Raw genomic sequence first — 17785 nt, forward strand, 5'->3', positions numbered from 1 at the left:
ATAATTGTTTTAATTTTCTTTTTTTAAGTTGTATATCCGTCACAACTGCAGGTTCATTGAGCGTGAATGCTTACGATTGCATTTTTTTGGCCTACTATCTCAATTTTTCAAAAATTCGATTCGAAAATAAAATCTCTTTGTAGCAACAATCAAAAATGATTAAACAACAGAGAGAGTTAATAAGTTATAATTTAATCTTTTAAGTAATATTTAGTGGTCTATTGACCAAATTACTTCTTTCAATTACTTAATCTTTTTAAGGAAGGTTTTGTTGAAATGCAAAAGTTAGTGCCACGGCGGGATTCGAACCCACGACCTTCAGCTAAATCTACGATAGCTCAAGTGGTAGTGCAGCGGCGTATTTAGCCGAAGGTCGTAGGTTCGAATCCCGCTCGTCACACTTATTTTTTTATTTTAACCAAAACCTTACATAAAAAGATTAACTTTTAATGAATAATGACACTAACTTTAACCATGAACCGCTGCATTAAAATGCCATCTTTTCCATGAGTTTTTCAAATTTTGTGGTTTGTTATTAAGGAAAGACCGGCCGTCTAAACGTGACCCGCATTCCTCATTTAGTCTCTTTGTGGGCTTCAATCACTCCAGCACATTTTTTTCCCTCTTGTGGCTCTATATGATATTAAATTTATTCCTCGTGTTTCCCTGTCTGCATTGCAAAGCGCTTCTTTTTACCGAAACATATTGTCAACAATCCATTTACAGACATGTTTTGACTTGCATCATGTACGGATGAAGAAAAAAAGTTATTTGTCTCACAAGCCCTAAGGACTTAATTCACAGATTCATTCCGAACACCGACTTAAATTGAAGATAGGGGTTTTATTACTTATGAAGCAGTTTATACTTGTTCAATCTAAAACTTATCGGTTTAAAACTGTTTATATAATATATACTTCTTACTAAAAAAAACTGGACCACATTTGAAGAAATGGTTCAAACATTATATATTTCAAGCAAATGCATATATTTCGAGCTCATTCTTCTGAAATAATTAAAGAAATGAACCAATACTGAACCACGCTATGAGTGGAAACTTTATTGTAATTTACACATGAATGCTTGGGAGCTTCAGCAAAGTTGTTGCTCTTCAAAGAGATAATATCGATTGTTTTATATAGACTTAGGTATAATAATCGGATAAATTCAGACCGTGTAAGGGTCTGTTTGATCTCGGTCTGTTAACCCTTTGTCTGCATTAACTTTAGGTTGTTCTTTTGGTTGTCTTTCCATTACCCTCTAAATGGTCTACCGAATTTTGCCAAAAGACGAGAATTATCAACAGTCAAAATTGCACAGTACCTTCGAATTTGTCCACACATCAAATTATGTTCTTTTTGAAATAAAATGTGAAAAGCGTTCATATAGAATAACTGCAGGTTAATCGATAATGAGGGCAAAGAGGGAGAAAATCTCTCCCAAGAGATTATCTTCATTAATAAAACTGTGGGACGATTTCGCCGAACCTCGTCCGTTTTAATTCATTTTTTAATTATTCTTATAAAAGTTATAAATAAACTACCTTTTACTTTTTTAAATTTTAATATTTTATTACAATCTGCAATTTTTGATTTTTCATTTTGATTGTAATTTTATAATACATCGATATATTTACCCTTTACTATACTGAGACATTTTTTAAGTACTGATCAGTTATTTATGACGTGTTGTTTTCCTGTGTATTTTTCAGGATGAACTTTCACCGTGGAATTCCTTAGCCCAATTAAAAAAAAAAAATTATAAAATACGGTCTGGTGTGATGTAGGTTTTTTTTCTTTATTTTGCCAACGTTTCGATCTTTATTGAGATCATCTTCAGGCACTCTCAACACGACACGCAAGAATGGCACACTTACGCAGAAAACAAACACTTTGAGCCCTGAAGATGATCTCAATAAAGATCGAAACGTTAGCACGATAAAGAAAATGTTTTTCTGAAACCTACATCACACCAGACCGCAACTCACGATTTCTGAATAATCATCGACTAACAGTCACTAATCACCACACATTATAAAATACTTTCAAATATTTGTGCTGATTCGAAATATTTGGAAAGAAATGGAGAGAAGGTAAAACGCGTCTGACAAGAACAGAATGGTTGCAAACCCTGCAGACCTGAGAGGAAGTCAAATTATTTTTTAGTAATTATTCAGAAATGGTGAGATGCGGTCTGGTGTGATGTAGGTTTCATAAAAATTATTTTTTAGTTTTGCCCGTCGTCAACCTCAAGTTGATGGAACGGTAAACTTAACCTATTTTATATCCTGGTTGTTGTTAATTTATTCCGTTTCATAGGAATCAGGTTGAGGACTTAACTTTACATCCCTCATATTTTCAATTTTATATTTACGATCTCTAAGGCCGGGTCGGCAACAATGTTCAAGTAAGGCCGAGGTGGATGGGCGGGTAAGTGGTTATAACGCTTAATGAAGAAGACGTCCCACGGCACTCGTAGAAAACCATTTGTGATTTAGTGCCAGCCATAAATCCTCTCCCTTCTGAAGGTGCACCTCGCAAAGAATAAAAGGACAGGTGTAAAAGGGCTAGTCGCAGTATCGGCGGCAGTAAATTAAACTGGCCAGACGAATTGAACATGAAAATATTGAAAGCGTAAGATTCCCTCTCATTCACGGAATACAGGACTTAAAAATCGTTGAAAACCCCTCCGATAAATTTTAGAGCGCCGTCAGACAGCGTTTCATTTTATGATAAACCATAAAAACTTAGGTTTTCAGGACAATTAAAATTCCTTCAAAGCCAATTTTCATAATCTGACAAATAACGCGCACAAAATAATAACAGCCCTGCCTCGTTTACCGTATAGAGAAGATATACATTAATCTAGTCGATTATCATTAATATATTTTTATAAGAATATTGAACTGAATTACAGATTAAAATAATATCCATCATCAAGTTTGCGATAGGTTCCCACAGGATTTTTTTGCACCAAGGAACGAAGGGAAAAAAACCGCTGACTGCCTATTTTTATCGCCAAATTCGAGATTTCTTGTGCTAAGATATACATTATCGCCAACACCACAGGAAATTATGAGTAATTTGTTTTAAATTACTTACTCGCGGTGAGATTTCCCGGAAGTGCAATCTCCCAGACGATATGGACTACGAGAAAATAGAGAAACTCCTTCGGCTGAATTATATTTGATTCAAAAAAGGTAAAACAGACTGAAAGTTAAAACATTTTTTTAATTTTTATTTTCAGGTAAGCTTAAGATTAACGGTACACAGTTTTCTGTAATTCCTACAGGTACTGTTATTCTTTTTTGATGAACGAACGCTCAACAAAAAACTCCCCCTAGTGAACAATTGTTTAAACTAATTGGAAAAGTTTCATTTCATTGCAATTGCTTAAAAATTTATTCAGACCGTATTTTCACAAAGCTTCATGCAACGCTAATTTCAGCACATAAAGAAAGTCTCTGACACTAATCACCCTTTAAATTTAGAGTTTTGGCTTCATACTTAATACAATTTAACAGTTTATCTACTTAATTATGTTGTCTCAGTTTCTTTATTTAACCGCCCTTTGTGAATGTCACAAACGGCGAAAAATTCACCCTTTTCACCTTGTTATAATCTATCTGAAAGAACAGAAAAACCGTATACTTCATCAAAGGGCAATGGATTTTTTGCCGAATGTTTTCCGTTCACTCTACGTAAAAAGGATCCAGAAATAAATTCCGTTTAATTAATTTAATTTGGGAATGATATTATTTGATTTGGAAAATTGGTTGAAATCATGTTGTTTTATTTCCATAATAACGCTTGAATATTATTGGTATGTTATTTAGAAAACACAGTATTTTTTTGTAGATTAATTAATTGATTCAAGGTAAAACGTGGTCATATTAAATAAAATATTTTTGCAACCGACAGACCAAATTGAGGTTAATTAACGCATGAGATCTTCACATTCGATGTATAACAGAGATGGCCGAGCACATTAGTTAGCCCTGTAGTATCCTATCTTCATAACCTATGTATTATTAAAGTTATTTTTCCTGATATATCGACCTGGGGTCGATGGGGTACTTTTATAAATATTCCGACATCGACCCAAGTCATGTAAACAGCTCGAGGAGCGATGGGAATGCTACTTCACCATCAGCCCCTCCCCATTCACTCTAATAAATACTCACTCATACAAAACTCAGAAACACAAAAATCATATTTTGACGGCTATATAAAATAAAAAATTACCAATTCCCCTAAAAAGCGGAACAGGGGACCCTGAAACTCGCTACCGTATCCCAGAACAATTCTCAAATCCGGCGGCATGCCTGCACGCTCTCTGTATGTAGCCAAGGCATGACACGCCTCTAAATAGTGCTATTGTACCAACACCGAGCTTTCGATGATATATTTCGTCTTCTTAGACAAGACTATTTTAACCATATAACCACTACTACCGACCATTACTATTTTAACTATATACACATATATGTAACTTAACTGTAACACTATACAATAGTTAAAATAGAAGTGAAGATGGAGGTTTTTTGTTATTTAACATGTGTAAACGTTTTTAAATTTTAACTACGTACCTGTAAGTTGTCAAGAATCTGTGATATGTCTATGTGAATGTAAAAATGATTTAAAATTGTTCTCTGTAGACCCTGATGAAGACGAAATATATCGTCGAAAGCTCGGCGTTGGTACAATAGCACTATTTAGTTTTCTGATCACAACCCTAATCCACGTTGTCTATTATTAAATTAAGTAACAATTAATTATTTGGAGATGGTGAGGTGCGGTCTGGCGTGACGTAGGTTTTAGAAAAACATTTTATTTATCATGCCAGCGTTTCGATCTTTATTGAGATCATCTTCAGGGTCTGGGATTTATAAATATTGTTTAAATTTTACAAATACGTGTAGGATGTGAACAAATGAATTTATACAATGCTAGAAAATTTTAGATCAAAAAAATGGATTTATACAATGTTAGAATTTTTTTTTTTTTTTTTTTAAGTTTCTAAAAAGAAAGTTTTATACCTACGTCACACCAGACCGCACCTCACGATCTCCAAATAATCATTGGCTAACGGTCACTAAACACCACACGTAACAATTAATATTGACATTAAAAATAGAGACAAATTACAAGACTCAAAATGATGGAGTCTTTGCTCCTTATTATATAAAAAATCGAATCGATCCCATGTTATGCCAGACAATTTGAACGAGATCATCAAATAGTCGTCTGCTGTCCGGATGTCGTTGGGAGACTGCGACTATCGTGAAAGGGCAGCGAAAAAAGAAACCTTTCGTTAGATACAAAAAAATCTTAAACTATTCACAAAGTACAATAATGAAATATTGTTTCTAGAAAAAATTCCTATTCTCAGGTGTGAGTATATTTATATTTATGGCTTAGATGGGATAGCTAGAGTCCAAATCAGTTCATTCTGTGCCCAATAAAATCAATTGAGCTATTCCAACAAAAATAAGGTTCAACAAATCAATAAACACAGCGATGCTAATAGTTATACAGGCATACGTTTGCTGTTACCATTGTAAAAATAATAATTTACGAAAATCTTTGTCACCAATTTATGCATTTTTCACATTAGAATTGATGCTTGGGGAGGGGGGATGCGAGTCGAAGAATTCATGCTGAACAGGCAATTGGGACACTTATTGGGTCCGTCATAACACGCGGGTTTGATGAGCAGTTCAAACGCGTTTCGGCATAAATGTGTTTCAGTGGTTAAACTGAAAATGGCGTAATGCTGAAATCTTTTGGATAGTTCAGCAAACCCGCTAGTGAAGGCGGTCCAATAAGTGACCCAATGCCGATTCAGCACGATTTTGCACAATGATACAATTTTTCGCCATTCAATTGGTTCATTTTTTTAATTACGTACCAAAACATGAATATATTAAAATAAAAGAATATCGGCTACCAACAAAAAATAGTTTTTTGTTTGTTTTATGAGTACAATCACATATTAAAAAAAATTATTATTCTAGTTTTAACCTGGCCTGCCGTACCTGATTTTCTGAACCATTTAAGCGAGGTTTGTAGGAAAAATGAAAAAAAAAACGAAGGAAACAATTTACCTCGTGGGGGAAGAGTACCATCTAGATAAATAATACTGTATCACATTGTGTCTGTGTGTGATAATATAATAAAGAAATTTATTACCAAGTAATTAGCATTGATAAACAATACAACGATAAGCAGACGATTTAGAAACGTCCGATACGAACGGGCAGGTTGTTTTCCTTTGCTCCTCGTTTTTTACACCATCTCTGGTACCCTAATCGCCCCGCAGTCCTTGGGAACGCGCTGGGTGGGCCTGGAGCTACTACGATTTAAACGGGTACAAAAGTAAAAAGCAATGATGTGAAAAAAACATGGTTACAGCGTAGAAGAGACGCGCGAGGGGCCACGGAAGCCAACGGACAAAGGATGAAGAAAAGAGAAAACGTCTGGAGAAAAAAAACCATCTAATGACTTTCGCACTGAACATCCCCGGAGAAAACATGCAGACCGATGGTTACAACATAGCTAATCATACCACGCCGGTTTTTCCGTTTGATATATCATTCCCACAATGACTCATTACCGTGTCATTATCAAATTTGTTTACAATCGGTTCCAATTAGGTTTAAATGAATTATTTACTTGGCGGAGCGTGTCATCGTCCTATCAACACGTCTCGCCAAGTTCAGGCAAGACTTCATATATGATGACATACTCCAATTACGTTGAGAAATTCTAAAATACAATGGAAATTCCCATGTTTTCGGATTTTGTAAATTCAATGTACTCTATTGTGATGGGATAGGGGAATATTTTTCACCAATACACTTACACCATCACATGACGATGGAAGGTGGACAAAGGTCAACACAAATCTTTCTCATGTATTATTAACTCCAAGAAAACTTGTGTTGATTAAATATTATTCCATTTACGAAGGATTCGATATGCTGCAAGGGGATTATGATGGGATTGAAAAGATTAATATTGTTGTATTCAAAGGTTCGAATGAATTTTCTTTATAGGCAGATTATAGGAAACAAATGCGTTTAATTCGATTCCTTTGTGTAAAAACCTGCGAAATTAAATCAGTGTAATAACCAACGTTAAATTAAATTTAAATTGTCCTGATAGAATAAAAGTAAAATTCGCGTATTATTCAAAATAACCAAATCGGATTCGTGCAGGACATATTCAGTTTCATGGATCGATTAGTTGAAAACTAGACTAAACTAGAATTTTAAAAAATTTAACACATTTAATTACCAAAATCAACCCATCCTTCTCTTAATAAACGAACTGATTTAATTTAAAACAGTTATATAACCGGATTGTGCCCACATTAATTTTAAATTAGTGCCGATTCACAACTAAAAGCTTAGTCATTTCAATTAATTATACTTTTTGCCTAAAGTGGATCAGATGGAAATTAACCGGTTTAAATTAAATACAAAATATACAATTTAAAAACATTAAACTCTTAGTCACTTTTTTCACTTTTTTTTCTTTTTACCCCTTTTATTTAATTAATAATTCAGAAATCGTGAGATGCGGTCTGGTGTGATGTAGGTTTCATAAAAACATTTTCTTTACCGTGCCAACGTTTAGATCTTTATTGAGATCATCTTCAGGGCCTGGGATTTACAAACATTGTTTACATTTAACAAATACTTTAGGATGTGGAAAAGTGAATTTATACAATGCAAAATATATATATATATATATATTTGTTTAAATTCAATCAAAGTATTTCTACTCACTCAAAGTGTTTGTCTTCTGTGTAATTGTGCCATTCTTGCGTGTCGTGTTGAGAGTGCCAGTGAGATTTTGCTGTTTTATGTTTATATACGTTGGATTTTGAAGGGGTGGGGAAGGAAGTCGGTATAGAAAAGACATTTTTGTATACCGACTTCCTTCGCCACCCCTTCAAATCCAACGTATATAAACATAAAACAGCAAAATCTCACTGGCACTCTCAACACGACACGCAAGAATGGCACAATTACACAGAAGACAAACACTTTGAGGAGTAGAAATACTTCGATTGAATATTAAAAAATAAATATATATATATTTTTTTTGCATTGTATAAATTCACTTTTCCACATCCTAAATGTATTTGTTAAATGTAAACAATGTTTGTAAATCCCAGGCCCTGAAGATGATTTCAATAAAGATCGAAACGTTGGCACGATAAAGAAAATGTTTTTCTGAAACTTACATCACACCAGACCACATCTCACGATTTCTGAATAATTATTGATTAACGGTCACTAATCACCACCGACTTTTATTTAACGACGAACCTCGTATTAAGTATTGTTAATAAACTACCAAATATGGATATATGAAGTTAAAACTATCGATGTCAAACTTGGAGCGCAAGGGTGAAAAGTAAATACATTTTTGCAAGGAACATTCAACCTTCAAGAGATTGCAATTCTAAAATTACTCGAGGTTGTAATTCCCTGGATTCATTTGCAACTATTCGGAGACCGCCGACCACAAACTGAGGCTTCAAATGCTACCGTAATTCTCAGAGCAAATTCGGTTTTGAATTAGGCTCATTTTTGAAAAATATATATATAATTTTTTTTAACTAGGGTTCCCAACAGCAGAGGTTATATCAACCCTCGGGGTGTCGATTTTTTTTTTTTTTTAATTTAAAAAAAGTCCATTTGTAAGTATGTCGGATTCGAATGCAGGGCCGCCGGATTCGAGCCCGGGACCTTTACCTTACAGTGATGAGCGCCGTGACAACGCCTAAACCGTTGCGGCCACCGACGCCCCCTAGGCTTACACTTTATATTTGATATAACTAAAGGTGTTCTGCGCATTGACCTTGTCCCAGTTTATTGCACAATTGACCAATATTGGTCGCGGTGCGCTAGGCCGCAGAAATGTCCTTTTGACCTTACCCCAGTAGTACAGCTTCTCTCCAGCAGTTACTCCGTAAAATCTAGAAATCACCATAAAAAATAGCCATGTTTGATAGACAAGAATTTTTAAGTTGAAACTGGTTACAGCATAGTATTGATTTTATTTTCAAGAGCTAAATAATAGTATGTGACAAAATTTACATACAGAAAAAGAATAGGTGTCTAGTGAAGAAGAAGAAGCAGGGTTATAAGAAGCCGTGCCTGTTTTGCAACAGAAATTCTTTTTATATCAATCAAATACATTACGAGATCAGGAATACATTATAAAATCAGGAAATCAATCTTCAAATCGAATAACGACGGGAAAAAAATATTCTTTAAATATTAGTATGTATTTTGAGTCAAAAATTTCCTGTTTCTTGTAATCCACACAAGGATATCAACCTAGCATGTTTAGTACTGTTCTTTCAAATATTTTATTTACACCTCATATTATAAAAACGATCATGATGGAGTGAATATGTCAGTTCAATAGGTAAAATTATGTCTCCACTCACAATGATTCCAGTATTAAAAGCTCTTTTTCAGACTATGCAAATAATCTGCATGAAAAACTTACTAAAACTAGATTTAATTAACTAAATTACTAAACTAGAATACTTGTATAATCTGAGGACGACTATACATCCGAGCGATGATCCGGATCATTGCAAAATATGCCCAACATTGTTTGGAACTTGCACTACTGCTATGACATAACATTCCCATATAAAGTGCAATAATTATTTCACTTATATATGCTTTAGTATGTAGAAGTTTTTAAGTGACAATAAATCTTGCATTTAAAATTATTACTCAAAATGTCGCGATTTACCAAACAAGAAAATGTCGATAAGCATAATTTTTAATCTAAATTAAATTGTTAGTAAACTCTTAAATACGGATTATTGGCCTATTAACCTACATAAAATTTACATAAAAATTATAAATTAATTTATTTTACTTTACCTTGGTTAGCTAGCATCCATCAAAAACATATGGCTTATAATAATGTTGAATTTGGAGGACAATCCAGAGTTATGAATTTCTACGAGGGATACCAAACATCGCATTAAAACTGTTAATCCCTCCGGCTAATCCAGGCAAAAAATGAATACTTTCGTTTGATATAAAATTTCGTAATCAAGGGCTTTATAGAGTGCTTCAAACAAAATAGAACTTTTTAGTTTTTTGACCTACTTTACTCCAACTGTCTGGATTTTTTGTAACGTTTTCCGTATCTAATCTCATTTATTGCGGATTTTGCATGTTATTCTCTCTCATCCTAAGTAAACAAATATTCGACTGTTGTATAATAACCTTTATATAAGCATAGGTAGAATTTAACATATTTAACAACTAAAATACTTTTTTATTGGATCTTAGAGCCCATTGACAAAAACGCATAGATAAGTGTCTAGCATTTATCGACGTAGTATCACCCAAATATGTTTAATTGAAATAGTCCGTATTATAACGCAACGATGATGATTGGACAAAATTAAGGATGTTAAACCTTAAAAATAGAACATACCACACAACCTCTGAATAAGATATATCGCGAAATACGAAAATATTCTAATTGATTACGTTATCTTTTACATTTAAAAGAATCTAGGTTTCATTTAAAGAAGAATGATAATCAATAATGTATTACTGAGACGTTAAGTAACACTTTTACTGCAAATTTTAAGACTCTTGGATAAACTTCAATTTTTTTATAGCCATTAGTTTTACAGAACAAGTCTGAGCCTGATGACCTTTGGCTTCTATATCTCATCTCTTTCCAAATACCAATATACTTTCACACATTCACTTCCATACGCAAACAGAAAGAGGGAAAGAGAAAAAAAGAGAAATCGTGTCCAACAATTAGAATGTTATATCATGGTTTGTCCGAAAACGACATGTACACCAGACTCACACGAACATCCGGTAATTATAAAGCGGGTGGCCAGTTATCAGAAGTGTCATGCAGGAAAACTACAACAACAACAAAAAATTGGGATGACAATTGCCAGCGATATCTAACAATCGTCCTGTTTATCACGCAACCGGTTTGAAGGCCCGCACTGTTTTTTCCCACTACTAAGTAAATTTCTTGTTAAAACCTGGTTAAAATAAAAACCTACATGAAAGTAACCAAGTGTAATTATATTAATTCAACTGGAAATGCATTTGTTATCTTGACCCCTGAAAGAAATGGGGAAAAATGTGCTTGAGATTATCCATATTTTCAAAACGCATCCATATATCTTATCATGTAGTTCTTTTGCATATCCGAAGGAAAAACGTAATTAATTTTTTCCGGGAAAAACCTAGTGAGCACTTTTTTTTAAAATGATGGTTCTACTCACAGATTTTTTGTTTACAACGAACGGATTTCAAGCATTTAACGCTCATCATCAGTTGAAGCAGTTACAATACATCTCTCCACACGAACTAATGAACCCGACGATCCCTACCAACACGATTTTACAATGAGAAGATGGTTTTTGCCATCTGAAGTTTGAAAATGCTAAAATCGTCAATTACATCACAATAAATATAATCCTAATAAATACTCTTAGAAAATAATTTTAAATTAGAAATTAATTTGTATGTCATATATTTAGGTTGTGCAACATAGGAAGGAGTTACACTTCGACCTGATGATGAGCGTTTAATGCTTGAAATATAGATCTGTGAGTAGAACCATAATTTACAAAAAGTGAATCTATACAGGGTGATTCACAAACTATGCGCGAAACCCAAGGAGATGATTCTTCACCTTATTTGCAACAAAAACAGTAAATACATTTTTTTTAATTCTCAATAGTTTCGGAGATATTTATCCGGAGATATATATCTCCAAAATGCTGTTTTTTAGATTAAAACCGTCATAACTTTTTTGCTCTTTAAAGTATAGCAAATCGGATAGCATCATTAGACAAAGGGATACATTTCCAATTAGATAGTGTTAAATAAGTTTTTAAAATGATTCCTTTATGCTTTGGATTTTGTGTTAAATCATGAAAAAATCCAGTTTTTGTCATTTCAGCTAGAGTTTTAATCTGCATTAAGGAAATGGAGGAGTGTTTGGGCTGGATCAGCAGAGATGTTGATCTATAAGTGGCCTTTGGACGATCTTGAATAGAAGAAGAGGTATCGTACTCACAAGACTAAGAATAAGCCATGCGAGCTTCACACACAAACTCTTACTTTTGAATAAAAGCTGGCATATGTGGGTTCAACAATATTGCCCCCCTCCCCAAATCCAGAATACATATAAACACTCATAAGGAGCCATTAATTTTGTATTTCCATTTATATTCCCCATTCTTGCAAGATTTTTTTTCTTTTCTTTTTTATATCTGTATATACATACATTTATACAATCAAGTAAGGAATTGGAGGATTGTTGATATTGAGCCAGTAACAACTACCTTGTTAGGCAGACTGCAAATATAATATATACAACTGAATAACCAAGACTATTTTGCTGTGTCTGTGGGTACTTGATATTCCAACACAACAAAAAGAAAAACTTCATGTAATAAGCTTGAAAACCATCTGCTTTTTTCCTAGGATGAAATGATCATTAGTGGAAAAAAAATAGGGTTTGAATAAGAAATCATGGTCAAAAGGTGGCGAATGTTTTTCTTTTACTTTATTCAAACTGATATTAAAATATTAAATAATTCCTTTTTATCTAAGGATTTTGGTTGAGACGAAAAGCTTGTGTCACCAGCGGGATAAAATATAGTTAATTACTTTTCAAAAATACGTCCCGTTTTTAACAAAAATACAACATTAGTGGAACAAATTGGTAAGAAATCAAAAATCCGTCTTAAATCCCATCATTTGATGTGGCTATTGTGTACACAAGATATCTTGTTTACTTTATTACAATCCTTTCCCTTTGTTCTTACTATCTATATAATTTACTTGTAAGCAGTGTTCTTAGTTCTATTTCGGTAATCGTTCACCACGATTCATACTAACGAGGAGTATGCCGATATGATATATGCATACGGTGCCGATCGTGGTAATGGCAGCCCGGGCAGTGCAAGAGTACCGAGACGAGGGTGAACGATTACATAAGTAGAACTAATAAGAACTCTTCGTATAGGTAAATTATTACATAGTAATACCAAAGGGAAAGGATTGTAATAATTAAGTAAACAAGTTCTCTTGTGTTCACAACAACCACATCAAATCAGGGGATTAAGGCGGAATTTCTCCTTCTTCTCAATTTTTTCCACTAATATTGTATTTTTCTTACAAACGGAACGTTATTTTATTTTAAAAAGTAATTATTTTATATTTTATTATCAATATAAATAAAGAAAAAGAAAAGCATTCGCCTCCTTTTGAGTATGATTTTCTTATTCAAACCCTATTTTTCCACTAACGATCATTTTATCCTAGGAAGAAAGCACATAGTTTGAAAGGTTATTACATGAAAAAGTTTTTGTTAGTTAGATAGCCCAGTTTTTTTTTAACGAGGGTTCGCAACAGCAGAAGTCATATGGCGCCGTTGTTTTTGAAAAATGGCCCATTTGTAAGTATGTCGGGTTCGAATCCAGGGCCGCTGGATTCGAACTCGGGACCTTTACCTCACAGTGATAAGCGGCGTGTCAACGCTCAAACCGTTGCGGCCACCGACGACGCCCCAATAATCCATAGTTGACAATTGTTCAGATTTAAATGCAGATTAAAACTCTAGCTGAAAAACTGATTGTTTCATGATACATACAAGAAATGCTTAAAAGAATCATTTCAAAAACTTATTTATCACTATATAATGGGAAATTACCCTTCTTTCTAATGGTGCTATCACATTTGCTATACCTTAAAGAGCTAATAAATTATGACGGTTTAAACCTAAAAAACAGCGTTTTGGAGAAAAGAAATTCATTTATAAATATCTCCGAAACAATTAAGAATTTTTAAAAAACGCGTTTCGCGCATAGTTTGTGAATCCCTCCAACTTCATCATTTCTATTAAATTAACCTAGTGAGCATGTCAGGACCTTTTGAAAAGGCCACACTCCGATGTTGCGCCGTATTTCCTCGGTTGGTCTCAAAATATCTTTTTTGAAAGATTTGTTCGTGTTTTTTCTAATCCAAGTTCAATAATAAGTCCAAGTGTCCACTTAATCGATAAGATTCTGTTATCGTTCAGGAATTCAATGAAGAACTTCCGTTTAACAATTAAAACATTACTTCCAGGATCCAATGGACAAGCAATTTTTTGTTTGAATAATTATTTTCCACGCATAACCTCAAAAATTAAATGTTAAAAGTGATTATGGAGGTTGTGCAGGTCATCAAGGTTCAAAAGACACAGAATTTACTTAAGTTTTATTCAATTTGCGATATATTAAGAATTATTTTATATAGGGCACTCGTTTATCTAAGTCCCTCCTGTATTATTTATCTTTTCCAGGCTGTATAAATTTCTAATAAAATTGTGCATATAATGAAACCTCATTCATCAAAATCTTCAGTAGTGGAAGCTGCATATTTTTATTATATGTACAAATATTAAAAAAAAAAAAAAATACAAAAGGAACAATTTTTTTTAAATGTTCGGCTTTTCTCACCTCAAAAATGACGAATCTTATTCGTGAATTAAGAATTACAAAACCTGAAACGTTCTCGAAATTTAATCTTATTTCACCTTTCAACCCTTGTACAACCGCCAGGACCGCTTTACGGCCAAACGGATCATCTTGATACTTTAAAACATCTCAGAAATATGAAGAATATAAACTTTCCACCGTTCAAAAAGCCGGTTGTTGTTTGGTTATGATTGGAGACAAGTTTCAAAAAGACAGATATCAAAGTTTCTGCAAATAAAAAATAAACCTAGCTCGTCAGTAATAAACTCGCCCCATTATCTCTACTATAGGAACGTCATTATTTTAGATTATAGCTGTAATTCTTTGTCTTTCCGAGAAAATTCTATTTCTCTAAAGTTGGCACGCCACCGCTGGCACACAAGATCATCAACGGCCTCATCACACCGTAGTACACACAGTAGAAAACCGAAGACAAATTTAAATATCTAGTATAAGCTGGTGTCCCCTAAAAAAAACATACATACACACGAGTGAGAATAATATACGTAAATTACATGCAAACTTTACCAGAAGTAAACATTTTGTAAAGAAAAATGATTTTCGTACTAATGATGTTGGCTCGTATAGTCATGTTGCCCCAGGACAGATGTTTTTGTTATTTATAGCCATTGAAAATGATAGATCGATGATAATTCATTGCAGACATTAAGATTAAATATTAGAACAGGAATACAGATGTGAACATTAAAGGAGGTTCGCTATTAGATGCAAAAAAAATTTATTGATTAGATAGTAAATGAGAATGTGGTAAAAATGGGTTTTCTAATTCACTCCGTCAAGAAGATACGATTTAAAAAACAAAATTAGGATGAACTTCGTTAATAACCAAAAAATTCGGCGTTACCTAAGCTTCGTCAAAATTGAGATCGTTTATAAAAGCTACTTAAATTTTCTAAAGATGAGTATTCTACGCTCCATCTGACAACTGTTTTGCTGGAAAGACTTATAAAATTTTAACTTTGAAAGTATTTTTGAAGAATACTTCAAAAATTGACTGCGCTGAGGCAAAACTTATTAGACATGAGCGAATTTCACAAAAACTATTTAATTTAATACGCTTCAAATGGCATGCTTGGTAGGATCGATATATTTTTTAACATTATGTTAGATCAAACCGCGAACAAATCTTTTATCAAGGGATAATCAAGGTTTTAAGGTTTTATTATATAAAAACACTGAATGCAGCAAACGATGCTGTTTTTAAGAAATTCGCCAATTTTTAGGAAGTTTTTCCTCAGCGTAGAAGTGTCAAATCCTTACAATCCTTTCATTTCAGATCCTTTCGAAGTATAAATTTTATAGGTTTGTGCCGGCGAAACGGTTATCAGTTTGGCCTGAAAGGGTTCAGATGATGATTCATTCTTTCAAAAATTAAACGTACATTATAAAATGGAACTCAATTTGGATGCTTGGAACATAAAAAGTCCGTCTGCTTGTACAGCTTTATTTGAGATCGATTTCGGGGTATCCGCCTCCCATCGTCAGTATTGAGTTTCTCTTTTCTGATCCGGAAAAATAATTAAATTTTATTCGGAAAAAGCCGACTTGCTCACACACAGTTGAGAAACGAGAAAGTCAACACTGACAAGGGTGGCCTCCCAAATAAAGTACAATCTGACTTTAGTACCACACATGCATACTTATATTAAAAGAAATAATATAAAAGATTATAATAATATAAAAGAAATAAAAAAACCAGGCCTCAAAAAGAAGTACTAGAATTCAATTTTGATGAAAAAAGGAAAGTACGGATAAAATATGTGTCACAAGTTGGCTTTTTCCGAAAAACATTTAAAAAAATAGAACCTTCACGACAGAGTCCATTTCTATTGCATTTTATTCTAATTACTCTAAAGTAACACCCAATTATATGTTTTATTTTTGTTTTTAAATCCCATAACCACCCTATGTCATTAAACCATCATTGATCTTTAATCTTCAGGAGTAATAAATAACAAAAACATCTGATCTGAGGCAACGAGACAATGCGAGCCAACTATCATTAATTTCAATATTGAAAAATGGCAAAAAGGAGGGAAAATTCAAAAGGGGGGGTTGAGATGGGAAGTTAGTGTCCGAGTGGTAGAGCAGCGGCCTATCCAGCCGAAGATCGTGGGTTCGAATCCCGCTCGTGACACTGACTTTTTCATCTCAACTAAAAACCTTAATTAATTGAAATATATACGGACGCCAAGCAAAACGTATTCTGAAGGACATCGCTAACAATGAGAAGAAACTCTATCGTCTATCAATCAGAGAACTTTTTGTTGAAATGCAGACAACACAAGGCCCTGAAGATGATCTCAGTAAAGATCGAAACGTTGGCACGATAAAGAAAATGTTTTTCTAAATCCTACGTCCCACCAGACCGCATCTCACAATCTCCGAATACTCATTAATATCAATAACTTTTCTTTACAAAACTTTTGAAATCGGTAAAATTTGCCAACTTGTAATTTACCCATATATAGCTTTTACTGTGGCATTTAATTTTTCCAGAAAAGATCTAGATCTACCAGAATTTCCTAGAACCAACCATGTATAATTATAATGTTGAAGGTCGATATCATTAACTATATCGGTTTAACAGTTGGTAAATCGTTATAAATAAAGTGGGTTATGTTACATAATATTTTCTCTCGGATACGCATACAAAATATCAGGTTGACTTGAGAAAAATCAAGAGGTTATTAATTTATTAAATGTTCATTGAAAGTTCTGAAAAAGCGACGCATTTTTTAAAAATGCTTTGGCTCAAAGTTTAAAAGTAAACAGTAATTTATCTTCGCTATGTTTAATTTGGCATGGCATAAATTTGTTCTATTTCTTCATTCTTTAAAATATAAGACAAATCTAGTTGACACCCAATAAAAATCTTCAGGATTTTCGATTTTAAAGGAGGTATCGACTATTTGTGATATATATGTATATAAATATATATATATTTTTTTTATAAATCCGATGTTAAAGCGGGCATGCTCAATGGAGAAATAAAATCGATATTATACCAGTGGCAACATGAAACGAGATAACTATGATATAATCTGAACAAAAAAATTACACCGGTTCAAAAACTTTGTGTAACCTGGTATTCCCCCAACTCGATCTCTCTTCAAAACGGCGTACGCTAATTGACTAACTGGAAAACGAGAAAATGTAGACAAAAATATCGTTAAAGGGTTTGCAATTGTGAAAAGAACGTAATGAG

General features: G+C 33.5%; 1 protein-coding gene across 1 annotated transcript in view; it reads right to left on the bottom strand.

Annotated features, from left to right (window-relative positions):
• The window catches only part of LOC106661466, a 119181-nt gene that overhangs the window by 100534 nt on the left and 862 nt on the right, over positions 1-17785 (bottom strand). The window lies entirely within an intron of this gene.

The sequence above is a fragment of the Cimex lectularius genome, unplaced genomic scaffold, assembly GCF_000648675.2.
Source record: "Cimex lectularius strain Harlan isolate CLEC.00 unplaced genomic scaffold, Clec_2.1 scaffold18, whole genome shotgun sequence".
NCBI lineage: Eukaryota > Metazoa > Arthropoda > Insecta > Hemiptera > Cimicidae > Cimex > Cimex lectularius.